This window comes from Temnothorax nylanderi, unplaced genomic scaffold (assembly GCF_030848795.1).
Source record: "Temnothorax nylanderi isolate EJ_2023f unplaced genomic scaffold, tnyl_v1.0 TNYL_tig0061_pilon, whole genome shotgun sequence".
Classification (NCBI taxonomy): Eukaryota; Metazoa; Arthropoda; class Insecta; order Hymenoptera; family Formicidae; genus Temnothorax; species Temnothorax nylanderi.
In genome coordinates this window covers 58997-82561 of record NW_027249123.1, presented here as the reverse complement: position 1 = coordinate 82561, position 23565 = coordinate 58997, and the positions used below count along the sequence as shown (strand labels likewise).

Genomic DNA, 23565 nt, shown 5'->3' with positions numbered 1-23565 from the left:
TTTGCGTCGCCGAGACAGCACGTTCAGCTGTATAACAATTATTAACGAGCGGGTAATTATCCGTGAGTTACACGGATAATTACTCACGCTATCTTTCTGCGATTGGAAATGTTTCTACGAATTAAAATTAAGACAACGCGATTGATATATTGACAAAAAAAATATTGAATTGTTGCGTGGCTTCTATAACGTGTCTCTTAATGTCCATCTCTATCAACGCAGATTAACTTTAATCTCAGTTTAACTTACTTTTTGTCTTTTTCTGGCCTAACAATTAGAAGAAGATAAAAGGTAAGTTAATCTGCATTGCTATAGAAATGGACATTAGATATCGAACCTTATAGGCGTTTGCGATGTCAACGGAATGTCACGTGTGTGATTCCCATAAGGTCCCGCTTAGCTTATACGATATATAGGTCGATCACCTGCGTCGTTTCGTAAGTTTAATAAGACAGCACGTCCGGGAACGAAGAGCCCGCCGAAGTGCCGGGCTGAGTAATTAATTAAACACGTCGTATCCAATTCCCCGCGATACGCCCTGTAATCATCGCGCGTCAACGTTGACAGCTGGAAAACGCGGCCAGGGCGAAACAATTCCGCTAAAATGCTGACAAGCGGTTAATTACACACGTCACATACGTCTCCAAAGGGATATGGGATCCTCGTGTGCGCTCATTCACACTCCGAGAGCGGCATACAAATCCGGAGGCAACGTAATCGAAACGAAGAACGCGCGACCAGCGCCGCGGAACCCCCTGTCTCAACATTGGTTTTCCATCGCGGACAGGGATTTTCCAAGTGTTTTAATTAAAAACACAGTTTTTAATTAAATTCTTTGAGATAATTAAATGCAGATTCAAAGTTTTAAGCTAAGGCTTTTTTAAATCGCGACTATATCGCGACAGATCAGCATAAGCTGCGAGAATCATAACGGAGCTCATATAATTTTTCACAATCATGTACTTTCTGATCGACAGGCGCGACCACTCGTCATTTCGACGCTTTCGCCAGATTAACTCACTGGCCACTGTTACGTCAGTTACAATCGCGTCGTTAGTGTCATAACGACAAAACAAAAGGAGCCTCGTTTATTCCCTTGTTCGACAGGGCGAGAGCCCGTGGCGGGGGGGCAGGATTGAGAAATCGCGGGTGGCAAAACTAACCCTGTCGTCGCTGACTATCCCCCTCCGACGACGGGTCGCAAGGGCCTCGGAGGGCCGAAGGGCAGATACACACGCCGCGCGATACGGCACGGACTCGGCGACCGGTCGCGCGGTACTGCGGCACCCCGTACGGCGGTGGCACTCCGCTGCGGACTGCTCTCTGCCGAGGACGTCGACGACTGTCCGGACGACCAGCTCGCTCGAGCGCCCGGGACGCGACTAGCCGGCCAAATCGCGCGCGCCCGAGCGAACGTTTTTAGCACGTCTTCGACGACGGCTTCCTAATTATTTTGGCAGAGATCAGCTCGGGGAGCTGCCGCTCTCCCGATCTCCGGCATCGCCACCTTCTCTTCCTCCTCCTCCTCCTCTTCCTCTATCGCGCGTCGCCGCCGTCCCGCGCGTCCTGCCAAGGACTACGACACGCTCTTGAGGTGGTTTCTCGATTAGTTTGTGTAAGAATGATTATTACTGCGGGGTGAGAATGTTTTGGAAAACGTTACATTTCTTTATCCGTAAAAATTCTTAATTATAGCACATTCATCGTTTTGATTTTATTAATCACAAACCAAATTTTTTCTCTAAAAAGCTTTTCTTTGTTTCGGATCTATTTTATAAACTAAGTATTCAACGATCGCTGAATTTTTACTTTCTCAACTGAGGTTGTATGAGATTGAGCATGATCATATGACTGATCTGTATTGCTTTCATCTAATTGCGTAAGGCATCAGCTTCCTCGTATATCCACGAAAAATATCGAGGGACAAACACAAATGTAGGGATATACGTGGATCCAGCTCTGCAATTTAAATGCATAATATCGCAGACTAAAAGGAACTAGCTCTTCAAAACGCGAAATAAATATATGAATAGTACTTGAACAATAAAAATCTTTTTATTTTAAGCCTCGGGAAAGATTTTCAACGCCAAAAGAGTGATAAAAGATAGACTAGGGGTCTTACTGTCCGAGACTTAAATCAAACAAATTACGTTTGGACCCCTTTATGTAACAAGGGCTGGATCCTCTGGCGAGACACGAGCATACATTTTGTTCCATTTTAAGCACGGAAAGCACGAAAAGCGCAGCTGGGAGAAGCAGACCCGTGGTCACGATTTGAGTGAGTGGACTGGCGGAATCTATTTGAAGACGAGATGCAACATGTTGGATGGGATGGCCGTAAGGGATAAGAAACGCAGTGCACTTGTTGGCAAACAAGTAGAGGTCGCCGATATTATATGTGACGAATGCCTCACACAAGCATGCGGGATGAGGTAATCCGCTCCGTTGGATTGTCCATTCTCGAAAGAAACCGATATCCCGTCGCGTTTGTGTAAAAAGTCGCGCACCCGATTGTCCCAGCTACGCTAAATAATTCGCTTTGTAAATGATTGTGTCTCAATTAGTTGATTGAAAATTCTTAGAATAAAACAAATCTTTTGAAAATATTAAAATTTAGCAATATCAGACTTGAAAAATCGGTGCTACACTTTTAAGGAATTGGTTTCTCGTGCCGGATTTATCGCGACCGGTGTTACGCGCCGCTTAATAAAATTAATTAAAATCGCCCGCAAAATTAATTAAAATAACGAGCGCATTTGGCACATCGTATTTCCGAATTCTCATCACAAAATTGGTTGCTTTATGAAGAAGCTAACTGCAATATTGACTTGACCTATTCACCGCTCGACAGATCACTTCCTGTAATGTTAGGCGCAATGTCGATATATCCTGTGTTATGCTATTGTGACGTGGTACCATATGGCAATGCAAGCGCGCAAACGCGCGTTTCAATACCCCGACCGAACGTCGCGGACGGTGCACGCATTAACGCATTCCCCCACGATATGAAATCACCCATCACGTATTTCTGCCGCGGACCCATCGCCAAAGATAACAGAATGCCTTTGAAATTTTTATAAATAGTAATGCGTCGCACGCGCGCATAACAAGCGACTAGAAATTACTCAGAGGACTGGAAGTACACGAGAGAAAAAAAAAACAATGAATGGCTACTCCGTGTATTGTGCATTAAAATTTTACTAAGCATCAAGCGTTAAAACGTTGGGTTTAAAACGCTCTCGCTGGGCTTAAAACGTAAAAATTGTCTGCCAAGCAATACGAAGCTTAACATGTAATAAACACGTAGACACGTGTTATCTTTTATTAATGCGCGGATTTATTTTTATTGAATATCTCTCTCACAGCGCGCGACCCGCGCGCGCCGGCCGGTGTTTTATAACGGGCGTTTAATTATAGTTTTGGATTGCACAAATTACCGCGACGTCGTCGGGTCGAGATAATTTCTCGGTCCGCGAAAATTGTTTTACTCGAGCGCGCGAAAATGTGGCGGTGACCTACAAAAACTAAAATGAATTCTTGGCTCTAGTTATTATAGGTCGCGTAATACGCACTGTGCTCTCGCGCTCGTCGACGAAGAGTCCACGGGTTTTACGCGGTTTCACGCGTGATCGGGGACATTAACTGGTTTTACGGTGTTTTTTATTGACTTTCCCAATGCACGCCCAACTGTTTTTACGTATGCGCGACCTTTCCGCGCGAGCGTTACGGCGCGTTAAAATATTTTATTTCCCGCGAAACGACAAGCTTTTAATCCGAGGATTTCGCTTCGTAAGCGCTTATTATGCAACCGCATACCTATATTGCCACGCACCAAAACAACGCATATGTAATATAACAGAACCGGAGCTCGTTTCAACGTAATTTTCATTACGTAATACCAATAAGAATTTTTCCCTATTTCTCCAAAATGAGATAAAATCATATTTGATAACGTCGTATCAATAATCATTACATTTTTTTGATGATATTTCTTTAAATAATAACGAATTATATTTTCTAATACAATTTTGCCTTATTATTTTCATACATTTCGAATGCAATATGCAATATCACGTATGAAATATTCATGGAAATTCTCTATAAGCGGCACTACCTCGAAAAAAGCAAGTTTTACGTAAAAGCAAGACCGGAGAGATACATCTGCGTCAAGTATAAAAATTTATAATGTGAACCATTTCCTTTAGTTCCAATTATTTGATATTTTACGTTTATTGAAATTTATTGAAACATTCTGCTTTGAAAATTAATATTCTAGCGATTTTTATGCCAGCTTAACCTAGCCATTTAAGATTAATATAAAATTACACGAACAACAAATATAATATAAAAATCACATGATTTCTAACGGAAATGTAAGATTTCCTTTAAATCGTACAATTGTTATACTTGTGGTTTATATAATTCTATATATTTTTTCTACGGTATATATAAAGTTAATTATTCTGTTCTCAAAAGTTACTCTGTTCGCAAACACGCACTTCCTAGATCTCTGAATATTGCGTGACGAAGGAAACGTTCCAGGATTGATACGCAAAGTTCCATAACGGCCGAGATTCACTACGGGGCGGAATAATATTATGGAGATAGATAATATCCCTCTCGCCTGGTTCGCTATTTAAAAAGTAATCGAGCTGCCGCCACTCCAAGTCAAGATAAGAGCGGCTTTCTATTACCCACTATCGCGTTTACGAATTTCTGAATTTTGCGATTAAGTCTCGACGCGCGAAATTTCGCAATTTTCATGCACCATAGAGCTGCGTTCTCCACTCCGGAAACGCAGCCCGGCCCTTCGATGGAGAATCAGGAAGGGCCTATTCACGATAATTCAGAATTGATCACGATAATAATATACGATACTTCACGGCTAATCCTTCTTGGCTTCTCTGTCACTACACTTGCGCTCCCTTCTCCCGCTCCGTTCTCCACTCCGGAAACGGAGGATTTCGTCACTACGCGTGGTCACACGAAGAGCACTATGCAACTGCACACCATGGTTGCGCGGCGAGGGGTGGGGGGGACTTACCAGTGCTTCTGTCCTCAATCCTTCAACTTTTGCACTTGGAAGCGCTGCGGGGGTGTGTGGACCACCCCCGTTTAAAACCTTTCACACTGCTCTCTCCTTTTCTTTTTCTCCCTTTCTTCTTTTTCTTTTCGATCCACTACTCCTCGGTGCGCATTGTCGTACGTCGACGCACCGCTCTCGACTGGGCCCTCTACGACGTGCAGGAGAGTCGTTTGCGCGACGGTAAAAGGGAAGCGGAACAAACAAACATTCAAAAGGGGGCAACGCCTGCGCTGCTGAACAAAACGAAGCGCCGAGCGACCGCGAAATTCGCTTAAATAGTCCGTAGCCATCGCTACCTGGTGGCGAGACGACGAAAGCCTAACTCTGGCCGGAAGCCAGTGGCCCCGGCGGCTGTCGTGGATGTCGTCGTCGCTTTTTTACGCTTAACCTTCGAATTCGAAGAGCCGAGGGAGCGAGAGGGAGAAGGAGAGACAGTGCCGCCCGATCCAAACGCCGCGTAAAGATACACCGTATTTCGATCATCGGGGACTTCGGCGTGCTGATCTATGCGGAAGAATGGCTCTCTGGTTCACTAAAGGAACAATAAGGAGAAAATCGAAATCTCGAAATAGTTTCCCGCGATCCTTCGGGCACTGCAGGTTGGTCCCTAGAGGGTGGAGCTAATAAAAAAAGAAGGGAATTTTTTTTCTTTTCTTTTCTTAAGATAACAAAGATGGAATGTTTTTCTTTTCTCTCTTAGAGTAACAGGACATTTATAGAATAAATGGATAAGTAGATAGATATAGACGCATGACGTTATATCGTAAGTAATTGTTCCCCGAAGAGTCTTCTTTTCTTGGAGTTTATAGGCCGCTTTTGTAATGTTTTATACTTGAAGGATGATATTATATTATGTGAATACTTTTTTTTTAACGCGGGGGAAATCCTCTCGGCCCGGGGAGAGGCCAAGGGTTATGCCAGACTCTTATTACCGGCTAAAACCCCCGGGTGTCCTTCTCCGGTACGATATAGGGAGGTTCCGCATGACTTTCAGTGCACCCATTATGTGAGTACTCCAAATAAAGTTTTTGTCTTTTTCAGAGTTTCAATTTGTCAATTTTACGTTCTCTGAACTTGGTTTGGTGAGTAGCTTTCATGTCTCTTCGTGGATTAGTCATTTTCATTTCTAGTCCGAATATTTTGCGGACTATGAATAATTGCAGAATTTTTCCGATTTTTCTTCTTGAAATTTACACTTTCTTTGTACATTCAATTTTTTAAATACTCACCTTATCCTTTTCGGAGAGCTTGAGATTATTTAATTTCATCTATATCATCGCTTCGCTGCAGATGGGTCAAAGTAGAGCCAAAACGTGTGATTTATAGTTTGTAAACGTACGATTTATATTTTATAAAGGTACGATTTATAGTTGGTAAACGTACGATTTATATAGTTAAATTATTAATTGAATATTACATAGCGTCAATTCACGCACAACTAACCGCGTTTGACTTTCACAGTTTACTTCTCTTTGTTACTCGTTAATTTTAATATCGAGAGTCTTCAGCTAATTAATCATTTACTCCGAATAAACTCGGTCATTTTCCATCGTTCGTGCTTTCAAACCTTAGGACGATTTCTAATATATTATTTTCGGCGAGATAGTTGTTATTATTTTCTAAATTATTTCCTAACAGAGCAAATATAAATAGCAAATATAAATAGCGAAGTTTTTTGGTAGTCAATATAATGATGTCACGTATCACATAATAATTTTTAAAAATACTGCTCATCGAGATATGTAGAAGTTTAAAGTCCTTCAACACGCCTATCCTTTCGTTACAGCCAGAAATTTAAGAAAATAAAAAATATGCTAAAATAAAAAAATTACCATAAACGACCACGTTAGATTCAGCTATAAATACATAACTCCGCTTCGACCGCGCTCTCAAGCATTATTCTTATTAGAATTATACAAGGCTCGCGTTTTCTTCAAGAACGAAAATAACCGATTGGCGGATATCCAAATGCGATATCAGGCAGATCTTCGAGGACAATCCGCCGCGGGCATTCTGTTGGGAAATTTGTTCTTCGGCCATCCCGTTTTCATCTTTCGCATTAACGCGATCAAGGTTTCTCGGCGCGAGCATCAATCTTTCCTCGTAACCGCCCCGTATTCTGTGTACTTAACACTTTTAGGGATATTAGTAGCCTCTTATCTATACCCCTTTTAATCAATATCGTTTTTTAATTTCTACATTCATACACACATGCATATACAAGGATATAATGCACACACAGGGATTATAATACAAGCACGTTTTCCAATACGTAATTGGCGTATATTTCCGTTTGAGATCAATACGTTCATGTGTAACATAAAATGTGTAACGTATCCTATCTATATATATAAAGGAAGATGTCTTTTATAATGTTTTATCATACGAATAATATGTCAATTTATTTTCAATTTTTTAAATCAATTTACAAGGAATTAATTTACTATAATTAATTTAAGAGAACCGTTGGACCGGAATATTGGATTACTTACTGGAAAGTGCATTTTTATAGAAGTTAAAAACATTAATAGCTGGAATTATATATAATGTAATGCGATTCATAATTTTTTTTTTTTTCGGAAAAATGCACTATCGCATGAACGAACAAGTTATCGTGCCCCCCGGCAGCGATGGAGCAGTGAGCACATTCCAAGTGTAAGCACACCTTGAGAGACGCGAAAGAGAATACGGGATAAAGAGTCGGGTCAACGTCCCGTTTCTCGAATCCCAAATACATTTAATGTACGAGTGCCCGTCCGCACTCTCGCCGTGCGTTTCGCGCCTGTGAGATATCCCTCGCGCCACGCCGCCGCGCCGTGCCGCGTGCGCCTCGTCGAATTTGCCAAGTCCTCCGGTTATCTCGCGCACGCCACGCCGGTATCGCATTGCACGGGCATTGCTGTACGAGGCAGCAACGTAATATGATGAGACAATGGCACCGTACGCGGTATTTAGTAGCAAAATACTGTCCTAGTTTCACTTTAATGACAACGTCAGAATCCGCGCCGTAGCTTGCCGCACATAATTGCTTGGCTCGAGCTATTTCGATTTGATTTAAAATGGCGAAATATTGATACCGTGGAATATAACGAGATTTCGGATAATAGAGACACTGACGTCAGTATCAATTTATCTAATCCTGTTAATCACGGTTTTTATAATGTGTAATATAAGAGAGAGAAAAATGGTAAAACTATACATAAAGTTCAAAAGCTTTCGGTCAAGGATATAAAAAAGATGATTAAATGAAACAACCATTTTTATTTTTCTATATAATTACCTTTCGTTTCAATATATTTTTTTAGAACGATGAATTAATTTTTCTGTATAACTTTTCACTAAAAATATCCTGAATTTCTGTCCTTAAAATTGTTTTACACTGCGGAGATCATATCGTTATCACAGGTAAATTTTTTCCATGCAAATCAGACTTCAATTTTGAAAATTATCTTTCAAATTAATTTTTATTTTTCAAAATTGAACCTTACTACGTACGCGCGCGAACTAAGTATAGCGATTTTAAAATGTATTCTCTTCTGGTAACATAAAACGCGTTCTACCGTATTTCATTACGAATAATCGGTAACAAAATATGCAAAAAATACACGAAAGTCTGCTGTCTGCTCCGCGATGAAAGGCGTCCGTGATTAATAACAGATTGACATGTGCGAACTCGTCAAAAACCTTTCGTTGCGAAACAAGGAGATGAGAATAGATCTCGCTCGGGACAACGGGAGATAAGTGCGAAAAAGTGTGTCATAAAGGCGGATGCTTTCTGAGAAGATCTCTTCATCGCAATATACTTCAAAGATGAAGCAACGGGCAGTTCTGCACGCTGGATAAACATGTCGGTGCCATATACGCTTTATCGCGAAAGTTAGTGCCTCGAATACGTTTGTTTTAAATACATCAATGGACGTGCGGTGTTGGCGATTACGTTTCGGTAACAGTCTTTTGAAAATACTTGCAGAGAGACAAGTCTGTTTTCTCAATATTGGATTGTATAATCGGTATGTATTAGTTACAATTTACAATCTTCGCTCTGCATAGACAATATTATTTTTCCTAATTTACATCCTAATTCCCAACGGCATTAAATATACATATTTAACGAATAATTCTCGCCTATCAGTCACCCACCATTTTTTCGTTAAACTTTTCGATCAGTGACTCTATTTTTATTGATCGATAATGTCGGGGATGTCGCTGTCTTATCAATATATTCAAATTAAAAGAAACTTTTAATTCATCGGAGTACTTTGAAATCTCATATTACTGTGTCATAAGTAAACGAGATGCTTTCTCCACACCTTTTTCAGCCTGCGATGTAAAAATGGATTGCTCCGAGCAAGAAATGCATCCTTATCGACTATAATGCATTTTGAGATGTGCGAGCATCATTATAAAAATAAGTAAACATATGCGTTCATCGCACAACGAAAACAGGCGTATGCGCCATAAACTGACGGATAGCGGTCCTTGAATCCGTAACACGCACGATCACCGCCCCGGCCGCGGCCGGCGGCCTGTCGAAAGACCGAACTGTCGGAACCAGTTAGACGGCCGTCCCCATGAAACATCCGCGCTATCAGCATTCTCTCATTACAGCGTACGAAAATAGACGTCGTTACTTCGTCGCTTACTCTGACCGGTGGTTCAGAGCGGGCGTTATTCTTAGCCAAAACTCAAAGTCTTACGTAAAACCGGCCCGCGATATAGCGATGTTTTGGAGCATCATTAGCGCTAGAAACGTTTCTCCATGCCCGACGTGTCTTCGGCCATTCGCGCGGGCAGATTCATCAACCCGGAAGAGACTGGTACGTCTTACAAGTGCAGCACGGACGGCTATCCCGAATGAGTTAACGGATAAAAATAGAAAGCTCGTAGATTAATTTAGAAATGCCTTTCTGATCGACTGCAAGGAATTCGTCTTTCGGCGGAATTTTCGCTGTAAAAACTCACAAATTCAAGCGTTTGCTTGAAAAATCTATAATTCACCAAGTTTAGTAACCTCCCGTATACATGTCACATCCTGCATACGAAAAGAGCGCGGAAGAATAGTGAAGAGCTTTTCTTTTTATACTGTAAATATCGCTTGCTGTATTTCGATGATTCTCTAGACCAGAAAACTATGTCGTTTTTTATAGCGACAATATGGTCGAAAACTTTTATAATAATAGTTTATCAGGCCGAACATGTGTTTTCGGCGAGCTTTATTCGCCGCTAACGCGAATTTGAGAGGAGTTAATCTAAATATATATGTATACATGTATGAAGGAAAGGGAAAGAGAGAGGGAGAGAGAAAAAGAGAGCCGAGAAGTATTACGGAGCACGCGTCGATGACGGCACAGAGAATCGTATTTATTTATAAACGATTTTTATAAATGAAGTGTTAAACAGTCGTGATGAAGCCACCTGCCAGACAAACAGGCGATCGATCACAACGTATTCTAAAACGAGTTCAAATACTGACAGACTAATGAATTGCCTGCCGTTCATCTTAATCATATATGTTTCCAATGTTTCCATCGATTCGATATATGCATGAATAATTACCACTCGATTGCTTTATTCGCGAAATGTATGTATCTGTGTTTTGTGTTACATTGAACTGATATCAATTCAGACAAGAATTGAGCATATCGACTTTAATGTTATCGCTGAAAATATCATTGAAAGTAAAATCATAGAACTAAAATAAACTAATTGTAGAAAGAAGGAAATAAATTTTATACAGAAATATTTAAATTACTACTGTAATGAGAAAGTATCTTCTTCTGAAAAATGTGGTTTCGACATTTTCTGAGAAAATTGTTTCTATAGTGACATTTTAATTTTTAATAGATAGCTTAATAGATAGAAAAGAATTGATAATTATAACAATGTTATACACGCGTAAATATTCAAATAATTATAAAATTTCTAAAGAGAGAGGATGTCTTAATAAATATTTAATCAGACGAAAGATTCAATTTCGACGCTACTTTTTAAAAGAACTTCGTTAATTGTGGGCATCAATGTCCCAATCCCCCTTAAAACATCAAACGCTATGTTTCGTTGCACGAAGGCTGAATGCTAAACGATCCGTGTATTTTCATATTTCGTCAGAGATGTTTCTGAAGAAAGATCGTTAGAATAATAATAATAAATCATCGTCAGTGGGATCGCATTCGTCGAAATTTATGAGATATTATCAAAGAGCAATTCACGTCTTTCCCCTATCGCTGGTCAGAAGAGCTCTATTGCTGCTGAAGGCGGCTTCAATGTCTAACGATATCATTAGCATCCGGAAATTGCTGCCGCGACAGCTTGAAAGGGGATAGCACCAGCCCTGTTAATTTAAAGATTAAAAAATTTACGCATATACGTAAATTCCGGGAATCAACTGGAGTAAAGAAGCAAGACACATTCTAACAAAGGATTTCAATCTGAATACAATAAAAATTAGCAGTTATACATATGTCATTTTCAAAGAACTTCAGACTCTTTCTTTCTTTTGTATCAATTTATTTCCAAGATTAATATTTATTTCTGAGAAATGTACATAGGATTTTGCGCATACGACTGCACAATCTGATTCTTTATGCTAGAAAAAGCAACTTTAGCAAAATTATGTCCGAGCAGCAGTTTTTAAATGATGAACAATTTAAAGTCAACGATTTATAGAGCATTCGATTAACGCGCGCTAAAAATTTACGTTGTTTTACTATTCCTCTAAAGATTTCATAACAACCATGCATGATATGATGTTATGATAGCGAGAAATTATTTAAAATATAATATAAAAAAGAATTAGCACCCGAGAATATTTGAAATCCAATCTAATTGTAAGTTAAATGAACTCCCGTTTGTTCATTTCACTTCGGCTACGAGTTTATGTCTTTCTGTATCTTTGCCAGTGCTCTCTCAACATACTCACATCGTGAGCAGTACTGCTCCATAAATACGTTTACTGTGGGCATATGAGCGAGAAGAGCATCGAGCGTATGGGTGACTGGAGCCGCATCCGTTTTCGCTCTTTCTTTTGCCGAGCGATTGCTTTCGCTGCTACTCAGACATTACGCATAAATACGCTTCCTCTCGCTCACATGTTAATTCTAATAGCCCTCTCTAATGATTCTTTCTCATCAAATATATGTCCATGATATACAATACGCGACATCCTGTCTTCTACAAACTCTTTCATTGACGCGATCTTTATGAGTCTAATGTCAAGAAGCGAAAATTCGCGGTTGCTTATTAAATTTTTATCCAAGAAAATATTTAAGGAATCTTGACTTAAATTTACTGTAGATAAAATCTGTGACTGAGAAGCTACGCGATAAGGTTAGTACCCTTTATATAATGGTTTCCATTTCTCTCTATATCTTTGTAATTTGTATGCGCCTCTCTGATCCGCATGAAATTAATATCGGACAAGACTGCGACCAAATATTAAATTTTCCTTGTTACGGCCATGAATTAACGTGGTCAGAAATTTCCACAAGTATCTACGATTTTCTGTCACGTATAACGTACGTTTAATTTATTAGACAAACTAATTCAACGAGTAATATCCAGCACGTTGATTGTAGCGGCTTAATTTTATATTAATAACAATTTATCCAGTGTTTTGTTAATCTTTTAGAATTCTTTAAAACGTCGCATAAACTTACAGTAACTTCTCCGAGATAGAAGCCACTCGTTTAAATTTAAAAACATTTTAGCGCAAGTTGAGAACATTTTGGTTCGCACGACAAACGAAAGTGACAGACATCGCGGTACGAAGTACTGATTTATTTATTATTTATATGATTCATCACGGGTCTTTGCCTCGCGACGTACATGACATTCCTTCCGGTTAGGAAGTCTCCACGGTCAGAGCCGTGTCTGTCAAGCTCGCACGGCCTATACTAAGCGACAGGCCCGAATCAAGAATGCATGCCCCGCGCAATGCACAGACGCCGATGGTGATGTAATCCGTCATCGCGTACATGACGTCGATGATTTCTTGCGTGCGCGGCATGAATGAACGACGAAATGAGCGGTGCAGCGAATGTGCATCTCCCGAACCGGCATCGGAAGCACTTAATTGCAATTGACTATAATTAATTCCCCTGGCGTGGATTATTATATTATTAATCTTGCAGATTAGATGGGTCGATTATAATCTAAATTTACATTCTCAATTAATATCAGGTCAATTATAGATTTAATATTATTAACAATGATATTAGAAGATTATTATCATCAAAATGATCGGACTAATAATTGCAACCGTGATCGCGGAATGGAATTATGTAATCTGTCTTAAATTTCTCACCATCGATCTAATATAGCTGGAAATTCATCATCATTTATTTAACTATACGATAACGATATATTTAATAATGGTACATGGACGAAAGTATTATAATGGTAATAAATGATGACAGATTATGACGAGAGAGATTATAAGTATATTTTTAGCATAAAATTGTTATTTAAGCTATACGTTATGCGGTCCTACCTGACATATTAAACTAAACTCTTCAATCTTTATGCATAAACGCAAATAAACATTCAATTAACCTCTGTACCTCTTTACATACATGTATAATTAATAAGATGATCAAGTATAATACATTTTTTCTTTTTGTTCAGGCGTAAAATGTGTTTATATTGCCGATCTTACAACTTCGTATTCCTATTTTCGCTGTAACTCTCAAGTACCCATCTCTTCTGCTTGTTAGCGCCAAACCGGGTCTAGACCAGGCAAACGGGCGCGAACAAACGCGAATAAACGAACTTTTGTTTCAACGAGTGTGCGAACAGTGCCGCGAGTATTAGCGGACTCGTTGAAGGAAGGAAGTTGTTCGGAAGTTGTTCACTCGCGTGTTTATTCGCGCTTGCTCGCTCGGCCTGGATCCGTCGCCTCAGACGGCGACGGATGGTCCCCCGATCGATCGAGGAAGAGATCGACTCCGGCCGCCGAATATGACGCGCACGACGACGCCTCTTTCAGGGTTAACTCGGATCGGTCCTACTTATGTAAAATCTTGAACGAGTAACATTGGGGCTAATTATAAACACGGCCGCCTAGCTGCGATTCGTGCCGACGCTTGTCGGTACCTGCTTGCAGCCTGCATGCGTGTGCAATTTGCGCGATGCTGCACACTGGCGGTTTTAGCCGCGCGCGGCTAGCGACCTAAACTAAAAATAATCGGCCGGCCAGAGGGGGTCCGGGGGTCCGATCAACGGCCAACTGGGCCAGTAAAGTAGCCGTGGCTCAACGTCCCAAATATAGTCCGACATCTACATGGCCGTCGATCTATCCCGCGCCGCCGATGCATCGCTGCCGTCGCCCAATCGCGGAGTGCATCTCGGGTGGCATAATACTCGTGATCTGTCACCGGCGATTTCCCCGATGGATTCGCTCACCGCGGTCGCCGTCTCTCTCGGAGCGAGTTTCACGCTTATTCTGGGATAGCTCGTGCCGTCCCATCGTACTGCGCGCGATATATTGACTCCACTCCGCTGCGGCTTGATTTATTAATCCCGGAATTTGTCCGCGTGATCTCCTTTAGTGTAAGCACGATTGCATCTGTCAACTGGTACCATTATCTATCAAACGAACTTTATATTTTTTTTGTCGTGTTACTTAACTCAAATAGCAGAGTGACGTTGAAAGGTGACATGGTGACTATTTTGGTCTATTAGACGTCACTATATCATCTTTTAACGTCACTTTGCTACTTTTCCAATACTTTTCCGAAAATATGGTACTTAAAAAATTTAATTTATTTCATATTTTTTAAAAAGTTTAGATTTTCTTTCCATTTACTGAAATTCATTTATTCTGGATAGCTATCGAACGGAAAATAAATAAATAAAAAGAGCTTGGATAAACTTTTCGAGTGATTTACGAGTCGCGGCATCAGTCGAAATCGTCAAAAGCGATAATGATGCCGATGGCAGACGCGTGTCCCGTTCTATGCGAGCGTGATCGCGGTTTTCAACACATTGCCACTTGAGGAACAGCCATTCGGTCCCCCACCTTGTCATTGTAGTGCCGATGCACTTGGCCCAGCGACAGTCGAATGCAATTTCGGCACTATTCGGTATGAGTGATGTAATCATTACGCGAAATGGATCGATTTATGCGAGCTCGAGTCGACGCGGCCGTATTACTTCCCCACTTTATCGGCCTGCGCAAATCGTGGCTGCTGTCCTCCTCTAAAATACGGCATAGCTTGTCAGCGGCAAATGTGTCCCTAAGAACGGGGCACTGGCCAGGAAACGCACGTCACTTAGGTTGTTTTAATTTGGTCTTTGTAGACGGCGAAGAGGAGAGTAGTTAAAAATAAGAGACGCACGTTTGTTTATGTCGCCACATTTTCGATGCAAATCCGCATCTTCTTCTTCGCGAGATATCTTCAGCGTATATTTCCCAGAGTATTGAGAGAGGCGATTTTATGTAACACGTTCTATATAAATCTATATCGGAAAGTCAAATTATCTCGTAAGATACGTCTGTTTATTTTAAGAAAGCGTAAATATATGTTCTTTGAAGAGAAGGTCTTTTGTGTGAAATATACGATCGAGAAAAGTGAATAATTTAATACGTAATGCGCGAGTCTTTTTATAATACATAACATCAAGTAAAAATAGTATTGAAAAGTTATATTGAACAACAAAAAGTTATTTTTTGGCAATTAACCTTGAAACGCATAAAATGGCTCAATCTGATATACATTAATGCTTATTACAATTTTCTATTCGAGTACAGTTATATTTTCACTTACAATTAGCAGAGTATAACGAGACATTAAATGTGAATTTCTATCTATACCTATATTGAATACTTGGCCAATGTCTCTGAGTTTTATTTTTGTACATATACGTATATATATGAAATCTAGTATTTTATAGTAATCAAATTAATGAGAGCCGCATATAATAATATTTAATAATAAAGGCAAAGGTTCGCCCTTCAGAGAAAAATCGCATTAATATAAATAACGGCTGCGACATACGTATTTATCTTCTCTATGCGCGCCTGCAAAACTGCGTGTAAACCGTTATAACAGATGCAACCTTGTCCTGGTAACGAGTGAGCATTCAACAAAATAGACGCTCTCTAGCTTCATTATCATTTACTGAGAATATAAAGAAAGCGCATCGAATGGGTTTCATTAGGGACAATTTCTTTGCATTATTCAATTAGAAAAACGGGACGAATATCACTAGAAAAGAGCCTATTAGAAAAAGAGTTTGAAGAAAATGTTTGTAAGCATATATTCAGCAACTTATACGTTATTCCTTTAACGTATTCTGAAAAAACAAAGAAGCACAGAAAAGAAAATCCTGAAAGGGATTTAATAGTGCCTTGAGGATCCTAATGTTTCACAAGCATGTTATATGTTAAATGAAATTGTAAGAAAAGATACGCTGTTATTTTTCTTTTTCTTAACATCGAAATTGCCCGCGCCGTTAAGAAGAACAAAAGTAGCGGATGAACGAAGGCTGAGATGTGCGTGCTGACATCCCAGAAATTCTGTCGCACTTTAAGAACGGTCTCTATCTATCTTGAGGAAGGCAACGTCACAGCTTCATGAACGTCACGGTTGTTGCGTGACGCATGACGTCGTGAGCGAATAGGTAAACTTATACGCCTCTCTCTGAATTGTCAAGGAGAAGGCCTACAATTTATTTATTGCTAAAATATAAAATATTAGATTTGTGATCCTTACTCAAGAGTTAATAAAATCATCGTAAACAAAAATATTGCAACTTCTAATGAATTTTTGTGAACGTGGGTTCGTAAAAGGTTTCATCAGAATTTAAAAATATTTTAGGAAAATTAATATTATTTAAAAATAAGTTTGTGAGGTAACCTCTTAGTATGTAAATTGAATCTAAATATATCCAAGGTAGACAAAAATGTGAAAAAACTTGAGATTATTCTGAAAGATCTTTTCTAAGCTGTTAAATATTTAATTTGACATGCATGCGAGCGACTGTGAAACATTAGGTCTCCCAAAATGCTACAGATAGATGTCAGATGCAAAAATATAAAAATAATATATAAATTTGCAAGCTTCGGAGTAATTAGTCTCGAAAACTAAGTCATTTTTATATATACAGGACAAAAACAATTATAATAAGTACGTATACAGTTTTCCATGAAAAAAGATCCCAACGACTGCGAGGAGCGCGCGCGGCAGGTATCGCCCGCGATCCTAAATTATTCGTCGTTCTCCACTGCCGGGGAGTCTTTGGCAGGTACCGCGCGGTCCGACGCGACGTCGATGAAACGCAGAAAAGTCTCATCTATCATGTCGAAATACGTAACGCGAAAATAGTCGCAAGGATACGTTCGGGGTCGAACTTGGCGCTGGGCTCACGCGAGTGTGCGCGACCATGCCGGCACGAGTTATCGGACTCCCAAGATCCCTGATAGAGCGAGTAGTGCGAGGCCACGTCATTGTCGCGACGTTATCACTGATCTCTGTCACAGACAGATCACGCGTAAAAGCGAAGTCTGAGGATACGGAGATATCACTTCGAGATTGCAGACAAATATGCAAATTCTATGATTTTTTTTTAGCGTTCTCGACTTTCTAAGGAATCTCGAATATATTTTAATTTTTTCATTTCTGTGTACGCACGTGCCAAAAAATCACTAACTAAAAAATTAATTAATTAATTCTTGCGTGGAAAAAGATCGTTTTCCAAGGCTGCGCTTCTTGATACGCTAATCATCGGATATTAATCGTATAATATTAAATATAGATATCCAAGGAAAGTCTATGTACGTGTCGTGCTTCGTTGGTTTATCAAAGGTATCTCAAGCTGTGGAAAGGGCAAAGTAGGTTCATTCCTTTAAGAGCACGCGAAAGACGTATTATTATGCAATGATAGGAAGAATATTTCGAGATGCAACATGAGGGCAAGGGCTGCTGTCGATTACGCACACACTGGGGATGATAAAAATATGCGCCGAGAATCAGCCGAGAGCTATTTTGATAAATGTCGAATGGGTTTTTCTTTAGAGAAAATTTCATATAAAACCCCTTTGGATTTATCAATTTGTCGCTTCTTATAATTTTCAAATATCTCAACAATAATCCAATTAAAATTTTGTTAAAGTACTTTGTTTAAAGTATTTTGTTAAGTTCTATTCAGTCAAAAAACAAATTCTGGTTCTGAAAAAATGAATGTGTAAAAGACATTAGTAAAATAGAATTTAAGTTATTAAGGCACAATGCTCTTTTTCATATCTTTATTTTTTTAATTTCGCTACAGACTACTCGCGACGTAATGCTGCATGTATATTATATGCATGTATGTGTGGAATATTTCGCTCCGTCATTTCCAAAAACAGTTGGAAAGAGTGCTTTCTATCCGATAAAGAAACCTGGTTGAGCAAGATAAATGTGCGAAGTATTAATAATTTTACGAACTCGCGTGGCAGACGCGGGATTATTTCTGCGAACAATACGATCCTTGTCGGTCGGGCATGCGATAAATATATCACGTTTACAACGGATCGGCATCCGCGTAATACGATTGCTAGTAAAGAAACGAGTCATACTAATCCTATTTGGATCCGAGAAAATAATCTCCCGCTACATTCACCCGATGAGAACGTGACGTCCCGAAGGATCCTTGAGAAAGCCGCTATTACGGCCGGTCAAGCCTACGCTCTAGGCCAGGGGCTAGGCTAGGCTATTTCCGCGATTCAGCTTATGGACCGAAATAGTCGTAGAGAGAGAGAGAGAGAGAGAGAGAGAGAGAGAGAGAGAGAGAGAGAGAGAGAGAGAGAAGTTCGGAACAAGAAACTGTTGGGACTGTCCACGAGAATCCCAGTGTGTCTGACTAGCACGGGATTAATCTCACTTCTTTCCAACCGATTTTTCATCACCGTTCAACAGCGTGCCGCTGAGAATTCGAGTTCTCGCTGTTCTTGCGACCGTTTAGTTTTCTAAACACATCGGGATTAAGATAGACAGTAATCTAGCAGACGTCGCTGTAGATCTCTGCGGATTATATAATGTCTCTTTCGAAAATACGTGGACACAGTGGCAAATATAAATGGCTGGCTTTCATATGAAGGGAATTACAAGCGCCGGTTTATCTTGATTTGGTTGTCTTGTTTGAAAAACATTTTCGGGAATTCTCACTCTTTCTTTTTCATGTTTTAAAAATACTTGTAATAATGTAAAGCAGAAGATTTATCGCGCGAATCAGTTATACATTAACATATATATATCATGGTAACTTTTATTATTAAATAATTACTACATAGTACATATGCTTTCGGCTCTACTATATATTGGAACGATACCAAGAGAAGAGTAGCAAAATTGCTTAACGTCTTCGCTGAAATAATAAAAATCGTTCCACATTTTTTAATTAAGTTAAAAAAAATATCTTTTTCAGAATTATATTAAATAAGTCTTTTTAATCTAACTTTCCTTATATTTTTTTAAATTATATTACATATACAAAGAAAAGAAATACGTTGACTGCAAGAAGCCGAGTTTGGAACTTTTAATTAATGAAACATATTGCGGATCAATTAATAATGCATTTAAAAATTAAGCTGCGAAGTAATAACTATTTCGAGTGATACAAGCAAGAAAGAACGAGATAGACAACGATTTTTTTGTCTAATATCGTCTGGTTACTAACAAGTAAACCTACCCAAGTGATATGTGATATCACTTGGGTAGGTTTACTTGTTAGTAACCAGACGGTTACTCCGACTTTGTTTTAAATTTATCACAAATGTAGAACTGTGAAAAGTATTTCACCCATCTTTCCACTTTTGTCCATAATTGATTTTATGGGCAGTTAATAGTTAATACCCCGTCAATTTTCACTCTCCTATCATCAATAGGTAAGTACAGTGATAATGCATAAGAAACAAAATGACCGTTTATTGAATAACATTTAGAATAATGTAAAACAATTTATTTTACACATTTGACGCCATATTTAAAATTACTTACCCGAATAACTCTTATAACATATATCACCGTATTTTTTTCAATTTTTAATTATTTAAAGTAATTTAAACAAATAATTTTCCAAATCTGATTTCATATTCGTAATCAGCGAACTAAAATCTAGCTCCTATGTCTTGTATTACATTTTGTTTCTTATGCATTATTATTGTACTTATGGATAATTATTATTATGGATAATTATAATTATATGTTTAATAGAGATATTTCCTTTTATATCTTTATTTCCTATATCTCACTTGGATCTATAATTCAGAATTCAGGATAGAATTCTGTTTACAGTCTTATGTGCCGTGTAAATATGAAAAATATCTGAAAAATCAGAATATACATACGTACGTAAAAAAATATATATCAAAATACATACGGTGTACATATTTAATAGTAAGTAAAAAGTCTGACACACGAATTCTAGATTGTCTAAGTGGCTTAGAGAATACGAGCGAAGAGAGTGTGTAATTCGAAAAGCCAAGCTTTTTTTCCTTTTAATTGTCACGACTAGCGGCGGGTACGTGTCAACGCGCCCACGTTTATTCGTACTACTCGGGCCGCGGGCCCGCGGTCGCTCTCCGGTCCGTGTACAACGGCTATTTCCATTGCCGACGGCGACGGTGCGACAGGTGTTAAGCTATGCCAGGCGGCAGCGCGATGCTACATCAGCGACGACGAGGTGAGGATTTCAAAATCCGCCGACGAGAGAAGCTCGCGACGAAGTATTTTCAATCGTCTTTACGGTCGCTGGGCGATATTCCTCCGTCGCGCGTCGCGTCGTCCTGGGAATGGCACCGGACCGATAGGTGAAGGCGAACGGATAGGTGGGTTCGCAGAGCATATTTCTGGCAGTCACGAGATACGATTTTACGGGCGGCAAGCGAGCGGTAACGAGCTCGTCGTGGAGAAAGAGAACGAGGAGCAGAGAGAGAAAGAAAAGAAGAGGGGGGGAGAGAGACAGAGAGAGAGAGAGGGGGGGAGAGCCAGAGACGAAGACAAAGGATACGCGTAATATACGTGTGACGATGAAGGGAAATAGAGAGACGAGAGGTATTTGAAGAGGACAGATTCGCGTTGCTTTTGGTAGACTCGACATTGCCGGCAGCCAATTTTCGGGGAAATTCCATTAATACCTACCCGTGGCTTTGTCCCACTTCGAATTAATGATTTTCGTCGTCGTTCTGCACGTTATACATTGAGATAAATCATTTTGATGCGAAGCATTCCTGATTCATCCCTTTCATGCCGTACACGTAATACTTGACAAATTTGGTGTCAATTTTTTCTTAAACTCTTTGCAATTTTTTTTCATTGTGTATACATACTCGATGTTAGATACTTCAATAATCATTTGGACGAAAAATTTTGCAAATCAAAGCAATCACTCAAACATTCCATTTTAATAATATTCAGTCTGTCGTTAAAAGAAACATGAAATATGACAGGTGATATTGAAATTGATTAATGGTGCATAAGGTGTAGAAAATTATAATGACGATAAAACAAAACTTACACATCATATATGATATAATAATCTTGCGATGATGGGTGATCATATGATCGTATGATAGATGTTCCGGTATGTTGAAGAACCTCTTAGGAGATCGCCGAGGACTTCAATTTCACAGCAAGCGCCGCGCCGCGTCGGCGTGCGTGTATATGCGGCTGCCAAACGTGTTTACGTGTGTCGTGATCCAATACTGTTTTTTATTATATGTTTGAGAAATGTCGTCCGCCCACGCCGACGTTATATTTTCTGTATTTGTACACGTTGATCGTTCGCCAGAATTGCATTTGCGCATGTGGAACTGCATGAGATTTATGTGTCAATGTGATTTTTTTCGACGCGTTAGATCGTTAAATTATAAAATAGCGTGTTAAATAAGATTAAAACAGCAAAAGACATAATTATCTAATAATTAACTATAAATGTTAATTGTTAAATTAATCGCACCAGAAATTAGTCTGTTATGTAAGGTCTCGCTCTCCTTCAAGCACAGATTTGTAACTCAAGGATCCGTTAAAACGGTATTCACACACCGATTTTCAGTTATAGAAAAATTGCCTGTAAATTTTTTAAAGACCATATCTTTAAAATGTAATAAATGTAATGTGACAACGGTGAATTCTTTTGCAATGTCAAATTTTACAACAGATCACGGTCCGTTGCGGAAGAAGATAGGCAGTCTTAATCTTCTGCTTTTATTTTACTTCTAGATCAGATCGAGCTCGATTGCATCGCGATTATCCAATCAATTTCGAGATGTCCCGATTTTCGCAGTTTGATTAACCCAATTCCATAACCCTGGGCCCGAGCCCACGCGGACGACCTTTGCCTCATCTACGCGAGATATGAGAACGAGGGGAGGGACCGTCTCTCGAGGAGTCCACCTGCCATCGGATACCAGTGCGACCAAGCTGACTGTCCGGCCGCACGCCCACACAAATTGCTGCCGCATTATTTCGAGTGTTTTGGCCTTGGGTAACGGCCAGAGAAAACTTTTGCGGGGATATCGGCGTAACGCGCCCTGCTTCTTCCTCAGGAGCACGATAAAGTGCGGACTACTTCGATCGGGAGGATGCATCATCCGGTAGCGTAATTGGCGGCTCTCACTCGCGAATTCTTTATTTTCAACACCTATAGATATAGCAACGGATACTTCGAAAGGAATATATTCAGAGACGGTTTTTTATATCCTTCTATAAAGATATACAAATAAAGATATAATAAAAATATAAGATTTACATTACGCATAAAATTGAAAGAAAAAATTTTTTTCCCTAAAGGTAAGTGTATTTTGCAATATTATAGCAGAAACCAATCTTACTTTTTCAGAACATATACCGGACACCGAAGTATAGTTTCACAAGAAATTCACCCCTCACTTTCTTTCGCAGATAAATTCCCGCGCGTTACTGAAAAAAAGTATCGCGGAAAACACACATGAAAGAATCCTAACATATGATTATTCGGAACGGTTGGGCGGTGACGAAAAGAAGAATATCGAGGGAAAAAGAACCTGACGAATGGACGTGTGTGGACGGATCGACGGCTCGCGATCGTGACAGGGATAATTGGATTTTTTCAAAAAGGAAAAACGAGAGGGAATGTCTCTTTGGCAAGCGAGGACGGAGGAGCACACTTCCTGCTCGACTCGAAAACCCGAGCTTCAAGCTCCGTCCGGCTTAGAATTCTCGAGCTCTCGCCACGAGTCATAATAATAACAACTCCCGCGAAGATTCTGCTGCCGAGCTGAATCTTAAATTTAAACAGAATGGCAACAGGCAACAGGCGAAGCGTTAAATGCTCGTCGTTTCTGCATCTTGGACCCGTACCGTTCCTATGCTCGCTGTCTTCTACAGAACGCCAAGCAGCTTTGTTGTTTACGTCACAAATAGCTTTTTACACGCAGAGTCGCCAATCTTAATCTCGATGATAAATCCGTTCACCAACCTGGAGTCGATGTTCTCAGAGATCCTGGCTGCAAATCGAGGGTA

The 23565-nt window shown here is 39.7% G+C and overlaps 1 protein-coding gene and 1 long non-coding RNA gene across 6 annotated transcripts in view; one reads left to right on the top strand and one right to left on the bottom strand.

Annotated features, from left to right (window-relative positions):
• Positions 1-5339, bottom strand: part of Serca (ATPase sarcoplasmic/endoplasmic reticulum Ca2+ transporting SERCA) — a 45093-nt gene extending 39754 nt beyond the window's left edge. For 3 of the 4 annotated variants that reach the window (XM_071707804.1, XM_071707803.1, XM_071707797.1), the window contains exon 1: positions 5045-5339. The gene's annotated coding sequence lies outside the window, so the exon portion shown is untranslated. Of the gene's footprint in view, positions 1-1163; positions 1378-5044 lie in introns of those variants that run through there. The other variant, XM_071707798.1, reaches the window with a different exon arrangement.
• LOC139773386 (uncharacterized) overlaps positions 1-23565 on the top strand; it is a 28557-nt gene that overhangs the window by 1644 nt on the left and 3348 nt on the right. The window contains exons 2-3 of one of the 2 annotated variants that reach the window (XR_011718335.1): positions 22285-22854; positions 22966-23562. This is a non-coding gene — a long non-coding RNA (uncharacterized lncRNA). Of the gene's footprint in view, positions 1-21025; positions 22855-22965; positions 23563-23565 lie in introns of those variants that run through there. The other variant, XR_011718334.1, reaches the window with a different exon arrangement.